General features: G+C 39.8%; 1 pseudogene; it reads left to right on the top strand.

Annotated features, from left to right (window-relative positions):
- Window positions 1–513: 513 nt before the first annotated feature.
- Window positions 514–1,001, top strand: LOC129671749 (riboflavin kinase-like; annotated as a pseudogene).
- Window positions 1,002–13,115: the final 12,114 nt, after the last annotated feature.

The raw sequence follows: 13,115 nt of genomic DNA, 5'->3' as shown, positions 1-13,115 counted from the left end.
TCAGGTTTTGCAAGGGTTAGGGTTAGGGTTAGGGCTAGTGTTCAGTGTTTTAGGGTTAAGAGTTAATTACAGTTAGGTTTACAGTTGTTCGAGTTAGTGTTTGGTTTAGGGTTAGGTTAATGATATGGTTGGCATTAGGTTAGGGTTAGGATTATGATTTACAGTTAGGTCTGAGGAGCAAACAATTGTGGATCCAGACTGAGGAAGAGATCAGGATCCAGTGAGAGAAGCAGAAAAAAATACCTCTTTCTGGAACCAGAAACCAGAGACAGAGAAGCCTCAAGCATTTGAACTGATAAGGTCTGAGAGGGAAGCTGGGTCTAAGAAAGTAAAGTCCTGGCAGTTCTGGCCAAATGGTCACTGAGTTCTGGCAGCCTGCAGCTGCTCTGTGGGGGAGGCAAGTGGTAGTGGTGGGTGTGCCACAGGCCCAGTTCCTATTGGGATCCCCAGCTGGCCCTGGCCAGACTCCAGGAGCGGAAGGAGCTGCAGCCCAAGTCCCCCAATGTTGACGTCATGAGGAGCCTGCCTTTCTTCTGCCTCATTGAGGTTGTGTGTGGCTTCAGCATGGCTCCCCACAGCCAATTTTCCTGAACAAGTAGTAGACTTGTAGTAGACATCCAGCTGATGTGTCCACTGGCATTTACTACGGTTGGGTCAGTGTTGGCAGTGGAGATATCCATAAGATGGTTATGAGCATAGGATGGAACCCATACCACAAGAATGTGAAAAAGTCCATGGAAACACACATCAACATACCTTCAAAGAGGACTTCTATGGGGAAATTCTCAATGTGGCCATTGTTGGCTACCTTAGACCTGAAAAGAACTTTGATTCTTTAGAGGCACTTATTTCAGCGATTTAGGTGATATTGAAGAAGCTAAGAAACAACTGGATTTACCAGAACACTTGAACCTCAAAGATGACAATTTCCTCCAAGTTTCTAAAGGCAAAATTATGAATGGCCACTGATGAAAAGTACCTTACCTATCCACTATCTAATGTCTCACTACTTCTGATACAGTCTCATCTTGATCGTATTTTAAATCAAACCTTTCCCTGTAGCTGTCAAGTAGTCTTCAGCGTTTACTCCATTATGTTGTATCACACTAAAAGATACACTCAAAAAATCAAGACTTAAAATGTATTACATTGATTAAAATGTAGCACTAGAAAGCTAGTGTCTTGTAATGGAAATAAAGCTTGTGAGTGTGGGTAGAAAAGCAAGTCATCTGGGGTTGTGAGGACTGGCTACACTTGATAACCACGTGCACTGATGCTGGTGAGCATGGCAAGCATATGCTACTGAATGGAAAATCCAGTGTGTATTTTTATTATTTTGTGCATTAATATATTTTTACAGACCTTCAAAAAAAAAAAAAAGAGAGCGAGTAAAGTCCTTATGTTGAAAATAGAGGAAGACACAATGACACAGTGCTTCTGGATACCATTCGAGTTTGTTTCTCGTAGCATAAAAATAATTTTTTCAATGACAATTTCAATTTTATATATCCTCTTTAGGAGAGATCAGGATAAGACAGACTTGAAGAAAGAAGAGACTGAGAAAATTGATTCTAAGTTAAAAGTCATAGAAAAGAGGTTGGGGGAATCTTTGAATCAGAATAAAAAGCCTTCAGAGCAATCTAATCTAGTATTTATAATAACACCAAAAGAGGTGTTTCCAGATGAGAAAGGTCCACAGAAGCTTGAAAATATTGCAAAATGGCAGCCCACTGAGATGCTGGAGAGAAAGTCTTAAGCTATAGGCCAACTTGGTCAGAATGCAAATTGTGTGTGCATTGTTAAGGTTCAATTACTAGATGAGGGTCTATATGCTAAAGTAGAAATACAGATCCTGTTTAGTTATGTCTTAGAATAAGATCATACAGTGGCTGCTGGCCTCCATTTTACAGAGTTTAAAGAACTAAAATACATTCACCATGCCATAGATTCATATTCAGAATTCCAATGGGCTTTTGCCTTAAATTCTGGAGAGCATGATCCAAAGGTTACACATTCGTTAGAGATGGTAAATGTTTTGGAGATGGCCTTGCAAATTGGGGCTGATGGTGCTTCAGCATGTATATCAATTGGAATTCAGCAATATTTTAGACATTATGACATGAACCTGTTACAGAGATATAATTTATAACTCTACAGGTCAAACGATTATGAAAATATCTAAGTGATTTTTTAAAGATGGTCATAAAACATAAGGGAAATGTAATATCTCCCCAAAATAGATTAAATAATGACTTATCAATTTTAAAATGTTTAAATGAGATAAGTAGCACACCTGCTAAGATACAATGGAATTTAGAAAGGACTGCTGAATTAGAGCAACAAATAAAGGTCTTAATTCCAAAATAAAGAAAAGGAAATTTGTTATGCTGGGGAAGAGGTTTTGCTTATGTTCATACAGGAGAAGAAAAATTATGGGTTCCATCAAAACTAATAAAAATCAGATATGACAGAGGAGGACCCCCTGAAGATCTTGACCACACACAAGAGAGAAATCAAGAAGATAAAACAGAACAGGTAACATAAATTGATGATACCGTCACATGGGAACATCTCTGAAACTGACTGAGACATAAAAAAAAGTCTCCAGTCAGAACTTCAATAATACATGGCCAATAAACCCTTGGCTACACTAACCTCAAAATTTATTCTGCCATTCTTTTAATTGGCATAGAGAAAAATGGTTTACAGTTTAGTTTCATCCTGCACATCTCATACATTTATAAGTTTAGGACTGTATAACACTTGTGAGAAATTATATGTGTGCAGAACAAGGGCTGAATACAGGAAACACTGGATCAAACCTGACAGAATTTGTCCTTCCAGCATGCTGAGACATTGCCACATCTGTTCCAGCATCTTACATGTTCCAGCATTCTGCTTGTTCCTGCCTCAATTGCTTCAATTGTTGTTTCTCATCAAAGCCTCCTACCAAGAGAGCTTTGAAGAAAGCTGCTAATCTCAATTGGTTTAGCATTTTAGACTTCCAAACAGACTTCTATTAAGCCTGAAATTTCTCAACATTCAAAGGCTGAACCACAAATGTTAATGCTTGCTTAATTAACAATTTTTCCCAATTTCCTTTGGGGCCCTTAACAGGATGTCTGCATGTCCAAAAGTCAGCTAGAAAAAATTCATGAATTCCGATTTCCTTTAATAAGAGGGGTTGGGGGTTTTTGGTTGTTTTCTGTGGCTATGAATGTTTATTGTCATTGGGAGATGGTTATAAATTATTAATGATCTTAGTCAGAGAGAAACAAGTTAGACTCAGGGATTTCTCTCTTTCCCTTTTTCACTTTTCTATCTTTCTTAGATAAAGAAAAAAAGTGTTAAAAAGAAAGAAAGGAAAATACAGAGATATCTTAGAGGAATATTAAGACAAAAGGTAAATTATTGAATCTACCCAACTTAAGGCTTTGTTATTCTCAAGTAAGGTTGTTTTTGACTCTGGTATAGGATTTTGTATATTGATGCAAAAATAGGTCTATTTTAAATACATTGGTTCAAGGTTACTTCCGATATTTTTAAACTGCTATTACAAACTGTTTAGGGTATTAGGTAAGTGAATTGCTAATTAATCAACTCATGGTCATATCAAACATTAGTCTAATATGTCACAGGAGTATATATTCTAGGTTTAGCAGATAGATATGATTCTATAGACAGGTCAATTATATAAAGACAGGTAAGTCTTCAAAAACCTCAGAGACCTATGGAATATGGCATTTAGAAATGTTTTCATTATTTTAAAGATTCTTTGACAATGAGACATATCATCTCCTGGCAGCACCTCACCTACCTCAGAGAAGATGATGGGAATCAAAGAAGCTCCATATGGAGATGGCTTCAAATGTGGCAAACGATTCATCTAAGCAAAATGAAAATGCCCTCATTCCATGACAGACAGAATTTGCCTAAAATGGGCAAGCTTAAATGCAGGACAAGTCGACTGCTAAAATCTACCATGACAGGGTAAGCAAGTCCTAAATAGTTCCTGCTTCATATATATGTTTGTCAAATATACTGAGCCAGAAGGCTGAGGATGATGCTCCAATGGGATAGAAAGTTTTGGGTAACTAACTGTTCAGGCAGCAAACTGTCTCTGTGGATTTTTTATTTTTTGGAAGCTGCTAACATGAACTTCCTATTTACTTCAGTAACTAATTTTATTCCTTCTCAAGTATCTGGTGGGTTTGCAACTTAAGCTTAACTGTGGAACTATAACTATTTGGTCAACCACCAAAAGAGCAAATAGTTATAGTTCCACAGTTAAGCATAAGTTGTTTAGAATTTTTTAAAAAATGTTTTCATATAGGTAATATCAATAAGGATAAAAGTTAATTTAGGTATAGAACTCTAAACTTGTCAAGATAGGATAGGTAATCAAATACTTTCTCCTAAATGATCAAATGTACATGGACATTGCACACAAAAATCTTACCTAATAGTTTTCATAACTGTTTTATAATTATTATTGTATTAAAAGAAAAGGAACTTTTTATTGGACTTAAAGATGGAAATGTTGGTATAAAGTTCTTGTGAAATATATACAATTTGTCCTTGTTCATTCAAATGCTCACTTCTCTCCCCCACTATCTGGTATCAATCCAGATATTGCATTGGGATATTGCATTGCTTATTCTAAGCATCACCTCTCTCAAATTTCTGTAAATATGTATTTTTCATAAAACAATCAGCCAATCCTGCACAATGGAGATTAAGGTGGGACATCCTGGTCTGGAGGGGAGGAGAAGGAAGCAAGTGAGAAAGTCAACGAGCAGAGACCATGCAGACAGGACTTGAAACAATGAGGAGAGATTAACTGGACATAAGAGATGACTTAAAGCATGTATAATGTGGGAAATCTGAATCGGGGAAACTATGCAGGCTTAGAAATTTAGGATGGAGTAATCAATGCCCAGCATTGTTCTTTAGGTTAATTAAATAAATCCTAGTCTCTGTGTGGTGATGTGGGTATACAGCTGGTTTAGGAATAACCACTGTTAAACTAAAAGATAAATCAATAATAAAAAATAATAATCAACAACAGGTTAGGGCTAGGGTTAGGGATTAGTGTTAGGGGTAGGGTTGAGTCACAGTTAGAGTTAGAGTTCGGGTTGGGATTGGGGTTAGGTTTGAGGGTTAGGGTTAGGTGAGCTAGTGTTACAGTTAAGGGATAGGGTTAGAGTTAGGGTTAGGGTTAGGGTTTCAGTTTCGGTTAGGCTTTGGGTTTAGGGGTAGGGTTAGGGATAGTATTGAATATGTGTCCAGTTAGGGTTAGGGTTAGGGTTAGTGGGTTGTGGTTACTGTTAGAGTTAGTGTTAGGGTTAGGGTAGGTTTAGGAATAGGGATAGGTTTAGGGTTAGAGGGTTAGGTGTTGATGGTTATTAATATTTATTATTGATATATCTTTTAGTTAAACAGTGGTTATTCTGAAACAGCTATATAACCAAATCACCACACAGAGACTAGGACTTATTTAATTAACCTAGAGCACAATGCTGGGCAACAGTTACTCCACCCTACACCTCCAAACCTGCATAGTTTCCTACCATTCAGATTTCATTCAGTCTTATCTTAGGACTGGTTCATTTCTCCACATGGTTCCAAGACCTCTCCTGCAGATTCTCCTCCTCTCCTCCCTCCTGCTTCCTTCCTCTTCCTTCCACTACAGACCAGTGTGTACCACTCTATCCTCTCCATTGCTCATCATTGTGGCTGGTTGTTTTAACTGACAATATAGAGAACAAATGGTGTCATGTTTACAGAAACTTGAGACAAGTGATGCTTAGAATAAGCATCCCAATGCAATGTCCAGATTAAAACCAGATAGTGGGGTAGAAATCAGCATTTGAGTGAACAACAGTAAACTGTATATGTTCCAAAAAACATACCAACAGTTAGGGTTATGGTAGGGTTAGGAGGTTACAGTTAGGATTAGGATTATTGTTAAGGTTAGGATTAGGGTTGGGGTTAGAATTAGGGTTTAGGGTTATTGTTAAGTTAGGGGTTAAGGTTAAGGTAGTGTTAGGTAGAATTAGTGTTAGGGATAGAGTTAGGTTAGGGTTAGGATTAGAATAGAGTTAGGGTAAAGTTAGTGTTAGGGATAGAGTTAGGTTAGGGTTATGGTTAGAGTTGTTAGGCTTAGGGTTATGGTTAGGGTTAGGGTTTAGGTTAAAAGTTAGGATTAGGTTTAGGCTTACAGTAGGATTGGTGTTAGAGTTATGTATAAGGTTGGATTTGGGGCCATTACTGTTAGGTTTAGGGTTATTTTTAGTGTCAGGGTTAGCTTTGGGTTAGGGATAGGTTTAGGGTTTATAGTGTTAAGATTAGAGTTAGGGTTAGGGTTTAGCGTTAGAGTTAGGGTTAGTGTTAGGGTTAGGTTAGGGTTAGGGTTAAATTTAGATTTCAGGTTTGGTAAGGGTGGGGTTAGAGTTAGGTTGGGGGTTAAGTTTCAGGTTACATCATGGTTAGAGTCAAGGATACAGTTAGGGTTAGTGTTAGTATAGGGTTAAGTTTAGCATTAGGGGGTTAGGGTTAGATGGTTAGGATTAGGTTTAAGATTTGGATTAGGATTAGGTATTTAGGGTTCATTTAATGATAAAGTTAGGGTTTGGATTAAGTTTAGGGGCTAGGGTAAGAATTACGGTTAGGCTTAGAGTATTGTAAGGGTTAGGGTTAGGATTAGGTTAGTTTAGAGTTAGGGTTACTGTTAGGGTTGGGGTAGGGTTAGGGATAAGATTAGGGTTAGGGTAAGGGTTACAGTTAGGGTTAGTGTTATAGGGTTAGATTCAGGTTTAAGATTTGGGTTAGGGTTATGATTAGAGTTGTTAGGGTTAGGGTTACAGTTCGGTTCAGGGTTTAGGTTAAAAGCTAGGATTAGGTTTAGGCTTACTGTAGCATTAGGGTAGCATTAGTGTTAAGGTTAAGAATAGGATTGGGTTTGGAGTCACAATTTCGGTTTAGGGTTAGTTTTAAGGTTAAGTTTAGGGAATTTAAGGTTAGAGTTAGGGTTTAGGGTTAAAGTTAGGGTCAGGTTTAGATTTACGCTATAGTTAGAGTTAAGGTTAGGTTGGGTTTAGACTTAAGGTTTTGATTAGGGAAGAGTTAGGGTTAGGTTGAAGGTTAGGGTTAGGCTTAAGTTTAAGGTTAGGTTTCGGGTTAGAGTGTTATGGTTAGAGTTAGAGTTAGGTTTAGGGTAACAGGGTTAGTATAAGTCTAGGGTTAGGTTTAGCATTGAGGGTTAGGGCTAGGGTAGGGTTTGGGTTAAGGCTGGGAGTTAGATTTAGAGTTATGGTTAGGCTTAGAGTAGGGTTAGAATTACATTAGTTTAGGGTTAGTGTTACTGTTAGGATTAGGGTTGTAACAGGAAAAAGTAGAGAAGATCACATAGCAGTGTTATGGAGTTAAATTAAAAATAAAAAAGAGCACATAGCAGTGTTTCTGAGCTAAGCAGAAAAGAGCAGAGAGCAGTGTTCATGATCTAAGTAGAGAGGAACACAGAGTAGTGTTAATGAGTTAAATAAGAAGAGATCAAAGCAGTGTTTCTGAGCTAAGTACACATGAAAACAGCCGTTTTCCCAGGCATAGTAGAGAAGAGCACAGAGCAGTGTTTCTGGTCTAGGTAGAGAAGAGCATAGAGCAGTGTTTCAGGATGACTACAGATGAGCACAGAGCAGTGTTACAGAATTCAATACAGAAGATCACAGAGCAGTGTTTTCTAGCTAAGTAGAGAGGAGCACAGAGCAGTGTCACCGAGTTAAGCACAGAAGAACACAGAGCACTATTTCTGAGCTAAACAGACATGAACACAGAACTGTTTTTATCCAGCTAAGGAGAGAAGGGTACAGAGCAGTGTTGCAGGGCTAAGTAGAGAACAGCACAGAGCAGTGTTTCTGGGTGTGTAGAGATGAGCACAAACCAGTGATTTCACACTAGGTAGAGAAGAACACAGAGCATTATTACCAGCACAAGGACAGAAAAGTATAGAGCAGTTATTACCAAGCAAAGTAAAAAAGAGCACAAAGCAGTATTATTTGACTAATTAGATAAGAGTACAGTGCAGTGTTACAGAGCTAAATAGAGAGGATCACAGAGCAGTGTTACTGAGTGAAATACAGAAGACCACAGATCACTGTTTCTGAGCTGAATAGACATGAGCACAGTGCTGTTTTACTGGGCTAAGTAGAGAAGAGCACCAATCAGTGTTTCCAGGCTAAATAGAGTAGTGCACACAGCCTTGTTATTGGGCTAAGTAGAATGAACACAGAGCAGTGTTACTGAGCTAAGTAGAGAAGAGTAGAGAGCTGTGTTCCTGAGCTAAGTAGAGAGGAGTACAGCAGTGTTACCAAGTTAAGTACAGAAGAGCACAGAGCAGTGTTTCTGGGGTAAGAAGAGAAGAGCACAGAGTGGTGTTTCTGGGCTAAGCAGAGAAGAGCACTTAGAAGAGTTTCATGCTCGGTACAGAAAAGCACAGAGAAGTGTTTCCAGGTTAAGTAGAGAAGAGCATAGAGCAATGTTTATGAGCTAAGTAGAGAAGATCCAAGACCATTATTACAGCTTAAATAGAGAAGAACACAGCATTTTTCCAGACTAAGGAGAGAAGAGCATTGAGCAGTGTTTCTGAGATGTGTAGAGATGAGTACAAACCAGTGATTAAACACTAAGTAGAGAAAAGGACAGAACATTTCTACCAGGCAAGGTGTAAAGAGCAGTGTTTCCAAGCTAAATGGAGAGGAACATGAACAATTGTTCCTGAGCTAAGTAGAGAGGAACACAGAGTAGTGTTACCAACTTAAGTACAGAAGTACACAGATCAGGTTTTCAGAGCTAAGTAGACATGAGCACAGAGCAGTTGTACTGGACTAACTAGATAAGAGCACAGAGCAGTGTTAGCGAGCTAATTAGAGAACAGCAGAGAGCAGTGTTACTGAGCTAAGTAGAGAAGAGTTCAGTAAGTGTACTGGGATTAGTAGAGAAGAGTAGTAGTAGAGCAGTGTTTCTGAACTCAGTAGAGAAGGGCACGGGGCAGTGCTTCCATGCTAAGTAGAGAAGAGCACAGATAAATGTTTCCTGGCTATGTAGAGAAGAGCTCAAAGAAGTTTTTCTAAAAGAAGTAGGAAAGAGCATAGAACAGTGTTACTGGGATAAGTAGAGAAGAACACAGGAGTATTACCTGGCTAAGTAGAGAAGGGCACAGAACAGTGTTTCCAGGCTAGGTAGAGAAGAGTACAGAGAAGTGTTTCCAGGCTAAGGAGAGAAGAGCACAGAGCAGTGTTAACAAGCTAAGTAGAGAAGAGCCAGGAGCATTGTTACCGGGTTAACTAGAGAAGAGCACACAGCAGAGTTACCAAGCTAAGTAGAGAGCCCAGGCATGTGTTACCGAGTTAAGTACAGAAGAGCGGAGTGGTCTTTCTGAGCTAAGTATACATGAGCACAAAGCTGTTTTACAGGGCTAAGGAAAGAAGAGCACAGAGCAGTGTTTTCTGGATAAAAACAGATGAGTATAAAACAGAGTGACTGAGCTAAATAGAGAAGATCACAGAGGAGTGTTTAAAGGACAAATAGAAAAGAGCACAGAGCAATGTTACTGGGCCAAGTAGAGAAGAACACATAGCAGTGTCTCTAGGATGAGTCCAGATGAGCAGAGAGCAGAGTTACTGAGCTTATCAGAGAAGAACACAGAGCAGTATTGCTTGCCTAAATAGAGAAGAGTACAGAGCACAGAGCAGTATGGAAATAAGCAGAGAGGACCACAGAGCAGTGTTACTGAGTTAAATACAGAAGAGCACAGATCACTGTTTCCGAGCTGAGGAGACATGAGCATAGAGCTGTTTTACCAGGTTACGTAGAGAAGAGCAGAGAGCAGGGTTACTTAGCTAATTAGAGATGAACACATAACAGTGTTACTGAGCTAAGTAGAGAAGATCTCAGGAAGTGTTACTGCAAGTAGTAGAGAAGAGCACAGAGCAGTGTTTCTGGGGGGAAAAACACAGAGAACTGTTTCTGGGTTGTGTAGAGATGAACAAAAACCAGTGATTCCACACTAGGTAGAGAAGAGCACAGAGCATTGTTACTAGGCCAAGGACAGAAGAGTAAAGAGCAGTGTTTTCGAGTTAAGTAGAAATGAGCACGGAGCATTGTTCCTTAGCTAAGTAGAGAGGAGCACAGAGTAGTGTTAGCTTATTTAAGTACAGAAGAACACAGAACAGATTTTCTGAGCCTAGTAGACATGAGCACAGAGCAATTGTACTGGGTTAAGTAGAGAAGAGCACAGAGCAGTGCTTTTTGGTTAAGTACAGATAAGTACAAAACTGAGTGGCTGAGCTAAGTAAAGAAGATCACCAACAAGTGTTACCAGACTAATTAGAGAAGAGCACAGGGCAGTGCTACAGAGTTAAGTACAGATGAGCACAGAGCAGAGTTACCGAGCTAAGTAGAGAAGAGCCCAGAGCATTGCTTCTGGAATAAGTAGAGATGAGCATAGAGAAGTGTTTCTGAGCTAAGAAGAGAAGAACAGTCTTTCTGGGATGTGCAGAGATGAGCAGAGAACAGTGCTCAAATGTTTCAAATAAAGAAGAACAATGAACAGGTTTTCCAAGCTGAGTAGACATGAGCACAGAGTAGTTGTACCAGACTAAATGGAGAAGAGCATATAGCAGTGTTGTCAGGCTAAGTACAGAAAACCACAGAGCAGTGTTTCCAGGATGAGTAGAGATGAGCCCAGAGCAGAGTTACCAAGCTAAGGAGAGAAGATCACAGAGCAGTATTACCAGACTAAACAGAGAAGAGCACAGAGCTGAGCTTTGTAGAGAGGAACACACAGCAGTGTTACCGAGTTAAGTACTGAAGAACACATATCAGTGTTTCCGAGCTAAGCAGAGAAGAGCATGGGGCAGTGTTCCATGCTAAGTAGAGAAGATCATAGAGAAGTTTTTTTCTAGGCTAAGTAGAAAAAGCACAGAACAGTGTTATCGGGCTAAGTAGAGAAGAACATAGAGCAGTGTTACCTGGTTAAGTAAAGAAATGTTTCTGAAATTAGTAGAGAAGAGAACAGAGCAGTCTTTTTGGGATGTGTAGAGATGAGCACAGATCAGTGTTTCCATACAAAGTAGAGAAGAGCACAGAGCAATGTTTCTAGGAAGAGTAGAGATGAAAACAAAGCAGAGTGACCAAGGTAAGTGGAGAAGAGCACGAGTTAAGTATAGAAGCATTGTTTCTGGGCTAAGTAGACATGAGCACAGAGCAGTGTTTCCACACTAAGTAGAGAAGAGCACAGAACATTGTTAACAAGATAAGTACAGAAGAGGGCATAGCAGTTTCCAAGCGAAGTTGAGAAGAGCACAGAGCAGTATCCCCGAGCTAAGTATAGAGGAGTACAGAGCAGTGTTGCCAAGTTAAGTACAGAAGAGCACAGAGCACTGTTTATGAGCTAAGCAGACATGAATGTAGAGCAGTGTTCTGGGGCTAAGTAGAGAAGAGCACAGAACATTGTTGCTAGGCTAAGTAGAGAGCAAAGACCAGTGGTTCTGGGCTAAGTAGAGAAGAGCAGAGAGCAGTGTTTCATGGCTAAGTAGAGAAGAATACAGAGCAGTGTCACCGAGCTAAGTAGAGAAGACAACAGAGTCGTGTTACTGAGCTAAGTAGAGAAGAGCACAGAGCTTTGTTACCAGGCAAAGTATAGAAGAATGCAGAGCAGTGTTTATGAGCTATGTAGAGAGGAGCACAGTGAGGTTCCTGTTGTAGGCTGTTAATAATATTTACTATTTTTTTAACTTCAGGTAACGCTGCTGTTAATCCTCAGCAGCTGTAAAACCAAATCACCACACAGAGACTGGGTTTTTAGTTAATCTAGAACACAATGCTGGGCAATAGTTACTCCCTCCTAAACCTCCAAGCCCTCAGTTTCCTAACATTTAGATTTCCCACATTATACTTGCTTTTTGTGAAATCTTAGGTCTGGTTCATGCTCCAAGTCCTCCAAGCTCTCTCCTCCCGCTCTGCTCTCCTCGTGCTCTCCTCTCCTGGAGCTCCTCCTCCTCCTCGCCCCTTCCTGTTCTCTAGCTCCTCCCCTCTTTCCTGTCCTCTGGCTCCTCCCATTGCACAACATTGTATCTAGTTGCTTTATTTGTGTCCTGTTTATACAAGAGTTGAGACAGGATGGTTATAGTGAGTAGCACAATGCAGTATCCAGATTGAAACCAGAGAGTTGGGGGTGGGGAAATCAGCATTTGAATTAACAAGGGTAAGGCATATACATTTTAAAAGAACATTATACCAACAGGTTCCCAAGCTAAATAAACAGGAGCACAGAGCAGTGTTACTGAGTTAAGTGAAGAAGAACACAGAGCAGTTTTTGTGAGCTAAGTAGACATATGATCACAGAGCAGTATTTCCAAGCTAAGTAGAGAAAGTGCAGAGCAGTGTTAATGAGTTAAGTACAGAAGGGCAAGGAGCCGTGTTTCCAAACACAGAGCAGTGTTACTGAGCTAAGTAGAGAGGAGCACAGACCAGTGTTTCCAATGCTAAGTGGAACTGGGCTAAGTAGAGATGAACACACAGCAGTTTTACTGGGCTAAGGAGAGAAAAGCACAGATGAGCACAGAGCAGAGTTACCGAGCTAAGTAGAGAAGCGTCCAGAGCATTGTTTCTGAACTAAATAGAGAAGAGTACAGAGCAGTGTTATCGGCATAGTAGAGAAGAACTCTGAGCAGTTTTTCCAGGATGAGTACAGAGCAGTTATTGAGCTAAGTAGAAAGGAGCACAGAGCAGCGTTCCCCTGCTAAGTAGAGAATAACACAGAACAGTCTTCCAACAACACAGAGCAGTGTTACCAGGCAAATTTTCTTTTGATATATCTTTGGTAATGCTGCTGTAGTCCTAAACAGCTGTATAACCAAATCACCACACAGAGACCATGATTTATTTAATTAACCTAGAACACAATGCTGGGCAATAGTTAATCCATCCTAAACCTCCAAGCCCTCATAGTTTCCTAACATTTAGATTTCCCACATTATACTTGCTTTTAGTGATATATTAGGTCCAGTCCATCTCTCCACATTGGTTCCAATATCTCTCTCCTGCCTCTGTTCTCC

Source organism: Psammomys obesus, unplaced genomic scaffold, assembly GCF_907164565.1.
Source record: "Psammomys obesus unplaced genomic scaffold, mPsaObe1.curated_primary_1811, whole genome shotgun sequence".
Lineage (NCBI taxonomy): Eukaryota > Metazoa > Chordata > Mammalia > Rodentia > Muridae > Psammomys > Psammomys obesus.
Note: the sequence above shows the minus strand (reverse complement) of the source record. Positions and strands in the feature narration are given on the sequence as shown.